Below are 7,210 nucleotides of genomic sequence, written 5' to 3' on the forward strand. Positions count from 1 at the left end.
GAAGGGCTTCAGAAAGTCTTCACGATCCAGCTCCAAGATTGATGAAGCTTCCACCCATGACCACAAGAAGAGAACCTGCCACAAGTGCAAGAAACCTGTTCACTACATATCTGAGTGTCCACAGTAGGACAATGAGAAGAAGAAGAAGAAGAGCAAGGAATATGATTTTGATGACAAGAAGAAGAAGAAATCCTCAAAGTCTTCTTCCAAGTCTTCATCACACAAGAAGAGCTCATCAGGCAAGGCTCGTGCCTTTGTTGGCAAGGAAATGGATTCAGAGGAGGAGTTTGCTTCCGAGGAGGCGGAGGTGGAATCTGGAGAGGAGTCCGACCCTGGCGTTGCGAGTCTGGCTCTAGCCATAGCCTATGTTGCCAAGTCCATCTTCAACACTGAAGGCAATGACTTCCACACCAACGCTGAAGCTGTTGACATGGACAATCCTGCTCCCACCTACTGCTTCATGGCACACGGTGCCAAGGTAAAATCACGCGATGCTTACTTTCAAACATCAAGTGAAGATGACTTTGATTGTGAATCTAAACCCAGCTACAAAACACTTGCTAAAATTGCTACTGAACAACAAAGGGCTATGGAACATACTCAAAAACTGTTAGACAAAAGCAATGACCTGTTGGACGTGGAAATGACACGTTCACAGTCCTTAGTAGAAGACATAAAAAATCTTCATGCTAAGTACCAAGAACTTTAAAGTCTTCATGAGACGCTCTCAACCACATATGAAAAGCTCTCCTATGATTATCTTCAAAGGAAGCAAGAGCTTGAGAAATTGAAAGCGACTCATGAAGACCTTCAAAGAGAGAATGAGTCACTTCGCGCTCAATAGATCAATCCCGCTCAGGATGGATTTGAACCACCATGTTTAAAATGCATTGAGCGTGATAATGCTACATCTGTTGCTGAATGTTCCACTGCTCCTGCTGTTTCATTGTCTTCAACTACTGATGTGGTTACTAACCCCTCTGCGGAGGATACCACTAGTATTGCTGATGAAAATGCTAGGTTGAAGACATTGCTTGAAACAGGGATGTACAAAAGCTTGAAGGGACATCAGACACTCTACGATGTCCTCAAAAAGCAGATTCTGAACCGAAACCCTAGGAAAGAGGGTGTTGGGTTCGAGAGGAAAATGAATGTTGATGGTTCCTATTGGAAGCCTGAGCATTATCCCAAAACCACATGGGTTGCTGCAAAGGAACCTTCAGTGGATCCATCCACTTTATCTGGATTTACCTGTGCTAATCCTATTATCATTGATGAATCCTTTGATGCAAACTATAAACTGTTCAAAAATCAGAATGGTGAAGTGTTTGCCAGGTATATTGGTACTAACTGCAGGAATGGACCTCCTATGAAGAAGATCTGGGTTCCCAAAAGCTGCCTTGAGAATATTCCAGTGAATGTCATCATGACACCACTAGGGAAGAAGACAAACCCCAGACCAAAGGCATCATATGGTCCAACGGCTACTTACGAACACAGGACTCACTTGAGTCACCCTAACGCCAATGTTTTGCAGGGAAATCATACTCAGACTCATGAATATGAGCATGTGTCTTCAAACCGCTATGTTCATAGAACTAAGAACTTTTCTGCTTATTCACATGAGTATCATTCATTTCCTGCAAGGCTATTTGCTAGGGCTTCAAAGCCGAAATTCTCAGATGCTGCACTTAGACTCATTGCTTCTAAGCCACCCCTGAAAATGTGGGTGGTGAAGAAGAATTAACTCTCTTTTGCAGAATGTGGTCTCCAGCCAGCAATCAATGGCGTCCGATATTATTGCTGGGGACCTAAAACATAAAGGGACGCATGATAAAATGACTTACTATGTATTCCACATATGAATCTCTTATCTGTCATACTGTGTGTTCTAATCTTGTCTATGTTGTGATAATCCTAGTATGCATAAAATGCTTATGCTTCACAACATACCTTGTGAAGCCTATCCTCCTAACTGCACTGTAGGGCATGTCACCAAAAGCTTCAGAATGGATTATTGACAGCGGATGCACTAATCATATTACTGGTGATCGAAGTCTTCTCATGGACTCAACCTTACGTCCATCCGACAAGAGTCAAATCACATTTGCTGACACTGGTAAAAGCAAAGTATTGGGTCTAGGTAGAGTTGCAATCTCTAGGGATCAACACATGGATAAAGTGATGCTGGTTGAATCCCTTGGGTTCAACTTAATGTCTGTCTCAATGCTTTGTGACTTAAACATGATTGTGCTATTTGGAAAATATCGTTGCCTTGTACTAATGGAATCTGACAAATCTCTAGTCTTTGAAGGATATAGGAAAGATGATCTATACGTGGTAGATTTCTCAGCAGGTCCACAGCTTGTCGTATGTCTTCTCACAAAAGCTTCAGAGTGCTGGCTCTGGCATCAAAGGCTAGGACATGTTGGCATGAGGAACTTACACTCACTTGTCAAGAAGAAGCATGTCATTGGCATCGAAGATGTCAAGTTCAAGAAGGATCATCTGTGTGGTGCCTGTGAAGCTGGAAAGATGACAAGGGCAAAGCACCCCTCGAAGACAATCATGACAACATCTCAACCCTTCGAGCTGTTACACATGGACTTATTTGGACCTACTCACTACTCCACCCTCACAACAACTGCCTGTCTCTATGGCTTCATCATTGTTGATGACTACTCAAGATACACATGGGTTCATATAATTCTTTACAAGACTAAAGTGCAAGATGTCTTCAGGCGCTTCGCAAATCGAGCAATGAACAATTATGGTGTGAAGATCAAGCATATCAGAAGTGACAATGGCACTGGATTCAAGAACACAGGACTTGATTTGTATCTGGATACAATGGGAATCACTCATGAGTTTTCTGCTCCGTACACACCTTAGCAAAATGGCATCGTTGAGCGCAAAAACAGAACCCTCATTGAGATGGCTCGAACAATGCTAGATGAATACAAGACACCAAGAAAGTTCTGGCCTGAAGCTATTGATACAGCCTGTCACATCATCAACCGTGTTTACATCCACAAGCTTCTGAAAAAACATCCTATGAGCTCCTTACTGGCAAGAAGCCAAATGTCAGTTACTTCAGAGTATTTGGAGCTAGATGCTGGATCAAGGATCCCCATCACAAGTCAAAATTTGCACCTAAGGCTCACGAAGGCTTCATGCTTGGCTATGGAAAGGACTCACACTCCTACAGAGTCTTCAACCTCTTTCTCTATAAGATCGTTGAAACTGTGGATGTGAAATTTGATGAAACCAATGGTTCACAAAGAGAAATTCTGCCAAGTACACTAGATGAAGCTCCTCCAAGCGAATCTATCAAGCTGATGGGAACTGGTGAAATCATGCCTTCTGAAGCACAGCCTGAAGAGGAACTTATCATCTCTGCACCAAATCAACCTAAAGACACTGCTCAGACCGAAGACAATCCTCCCAATGATGACAATGATCAACCGGAGCAAAATCTTCGTCCTGTTCATCCTCGTGTTGCAAATGAAGTACAAATCGAGAAGATAATTGACAGCATCAACGCGCCTGGTCCGCTTACTCGCTCAAGAGGAACACAGTTAGCAAACTTCTGTGGGCACTTTTCATTTGTGTCAATATCAGAACCCAAGAAAGTTGCTGAAGCTTTTATGGAACCCGAATGGATTCAAGCAATGCAAGAAGAACTTCAACAGTTCAAGCTGAATAATGTTTGGGAACTTGTCAAGCGACCCGATCCTCGTATGCATAACATTATTGGAACAAAATGGATATATCGAAACAAGCAAGACGAGCATGGTCAAGTCGTCAGAAACAAAGCACGTCTTGTGGCTCAAGGATATACTCAAGTTGAAGGAATTGACTTCGATGAAACATTTGCTCCTGTTGCTAGACTTGAAGCTATTCGCATACTGCTAGCCTATGCTAATCATCACAACATCTTGCTATATCAAATGGATGTAAAGAGTGCATTTCTCAATGGCAAGATTGAAGAAGAAGTATATGTCGCACAACCACCTGGCTTTGAAGATCCAAAACATCCTGATATGGTGTACAAGCTAAACAAAGCACTGTATGGCCTCAAACAAGCTCCTCGTGCCTGGTATGATACAATCAAAGACTTCCTGAAGAGCAAAGGCTTCAAACCTGGATCCCTCGATCCCACACTCTTCACGAAGACATATGATGGTGAACTATTTGTGTGCCAAATATATGTGGATGACATAATCTTCGGCTGCACCAACCAGAAGTACAGTGATGAGTTTGGGTACATGATGCAAGAGCAATATCAAATGTCCATGATGGGCGAGCTGAAGTTCTTCCTTGGTCTTCAAATTCGTCAGCAACGAAATGGCATCTTCATATCTCAAGAAAAATACCTCAAAGATTGTCTGAAGAAGTTTGGAATGGAAGACTGCAAAGGCTACACGACGTCAATGCCAGCCAAACACCATCTTGGTCCCGACAACAATGGTAAAGAGTTCGATCAAAAGGTATACCGCTCCATGATTGGTTCTTTGCTTTATTTATGTGCATCTAGGCCAGATATTATGCTTAGTGTTTGCATGTGTGCTCGATTCCAAGCGGCACCAAAGGAATCGCATCACTTAGCTGTGAAGCGAATTCTTCGATATTTGGCTTACACCCCAACACTCGGATTATGGTATCCCAAGGGCTCAAAATTTGATTTGGTTGGATTCTCGGATGCTGATTATGCTGGTGACAAGGTGGATCGCAAGTCTACATCAGGCACATGTCATTTTCTTGGTCGATCACTTGTCTGTTGGTCTTCAAAGAAGCAGAACTGTGTATCACTCTCAACTGCTGAATCTGAATACATTGCTGCTGGATCCTGTTGTGCTCAGCTTCTATGGATGAAGCAAACTCTCAAGGATTATGGCATCAACCTGAACCAAGTACCTCTCTTCTGCGACAAAGAAAGTGCCATCAAGATAGCCAACAATCCAGTCCAGCACTCGAAGACAAAGCACATTGAAATACGTCATCACTTTCTCAGAGATCATGTTATGAAGAAAGATATAGATATCATGCATGTCAGCACTGAAGAGCAACTGGCAGATATCTTCACAAAGCCCTTGGATGAGAAAAGGTTTTGCAAGTTACGATGTGAGCTAAATATCTTGGAATCCTCGAATGTCTTGTGATCAGGCACATATCCTAACAATTATGCATGTTGATGACTTAGGTGTGCAACACACAAAGTCATGTATATCTTCAATCAATGAAGATTTACACTATGAGTGTGAATACATTAACATGGAATTTGACTTCGGAGCACCACGATAATTGTGCGCCGTGTCTGGGTCTAATACTTCCTATACGGTGGGTAACGCCACCACCAACTTTCTCTGTTTGAAGTGTTTCACTCATGGCGTTATATTGCAATAACTTCGCATTTGGTTTGTCTTTAGTTTCAATTTATCTTCATGATCTTATACACTATGATGATTTGATTGCTTTCTAATTTATATATATACTAGTGTTCTGTCCTCTACAGCATTCACTTATAGCTATGTCTTCAAGATTGGATATTTTGAACTAAGTGAATGTGATCGGACCCTAACCCCTCTATGCTTCCTATCTCAAACTCTGTCTGTCCAAATCATATGCATTCTATTGAAACTGTCGAATGTCTTCTCTGCGTCCTAGTCAGGAGAAGGCAAAGAGACAAACATTAAATCTGTTTTAAATGACTTATCTTTATTGTTGAAATCCGGAGAAGCCGGAACAACTCTCCGACATGCCTGGCGGGTGTGGGAATGTGGGATAATTCTAAGTATGTTGCATACTTGCCACGTACCCCTCAGATGTGAACCGCTAGGGGCACCAGCGTAATCGCGCTGTGTCTCTCACCTACTTATAAATACTTGTCCCCTGCGGTAAAGAAATCCTTCTTCCACCTCTCCACCTCCGTCAAAACCCTAGCGCCACCGCTAGCTCGCGACGCCGTCGGCGACGAAGCGCTTAGCTGCCGCGACTTCTCCGACGCCGTCCTCACGCCAGCCGCGGACATCGTCCTCTCCGCCGTTGCCGTAGGTGTCCTCTGTCGCCAAGTTAGGGCACGGTGGGCTGAACTGCTCAGTCTCCTATTCTTCCCATCTAGCAGTTCTTCGTGCGGTAATTATAACTCTATTTTTACCACCTTTTTGATCTTCAAGATTCATCCTGTTTACCAAAAGTAGTTTCTGCCTATTCAAGGTTAGATCTATTATGTCTACATCTCATACTGCCGAGTCAATTCACTTAGATTTCCTGACTAGTTTGATTCCTCACTTGTACTCATTCACGGATTGGTACAAATCTGGAACCAACTCACCTATATAAGTGAATGTCTTCGCATCATGAGGTCAATATCTTCAAACTGATTTATCTTCAAAATCTTCTGAGAATGCATATGACCTCTTCCCCTTCCCTCGCATCTCTAATGCTGTCACAGGTACATGTCCGTGGGAGAATCCCTTGGTTCTCATAGTCTGCATTCGTTTGCAGAATACCTACAGCATCATATCAATTCTCCTGAAGCCAGTTCCTGCTTGACCAGCAAGCGTAAATCTCTGAAGCCTCTGAACATATTGAAGCCATTCAGCTTGAAGTTCATGGCTTCCGAAAAATCAGCAAGGAAGGGTGGCAGACAGCGTTGTGGGGGAACATCAAGGGATCTGCCTGATGATCTGGCAAAAATGTATAAAACAGATCCTGAAGAAGATTACAATCAGCGCAAGACTCGAATCCAATGGATTCGACGCTATTGGGCTGAACAGTGGTACAAGTACAAGTTCGTCACCCAGGAGTACGCAGAGAAAAATGCTATCAAGAGCCCTTGGGGTGATATTCTCTATCGAGGCCTTCCCCCCCAAGAACAAAGCTGAAGCCATTGCGCAAGAATTCTATCCTTGCATGGTCCGTGGGCCACAGCCTGAAGAAGACGACCCATCATCATTGCTCTGGTGTCGTGACGACAATCTCTTCAAGCGCAACTTCCAGTTTGCTAAGGCTTCAGAAAAGGAAAATAAGAAGTCACGGGGATTAGACTTCAATCCTGGTCCCTCTGCTCCCCGTGATGATGGCACACGTGAAGCTGAAGAAAACAGAATTGGCCCCTTTGCAAACCTTGATGGCCTCATCACTTACATCTTGGTCCAAGGTGCCAAGGTAGATCATTCTGATAATGATGCTGACACTGATGAAGCCC

Source organism: Triticum dicoccoides, chromosome 5B, assembly GCF_002162155.2.
Source record: "Triticum dicoccoides isolate Atlit2015 ecotype Zavitan chromosome 5B, WEW_v2.0, whole genome shotgun sequence".
Lineage (NCBI taxonomy): Eukaryota > Viridiplantae > Streptophyta > Magnoliopsida > Poales > Poaceae > Triticum > Triticum dicoccoides.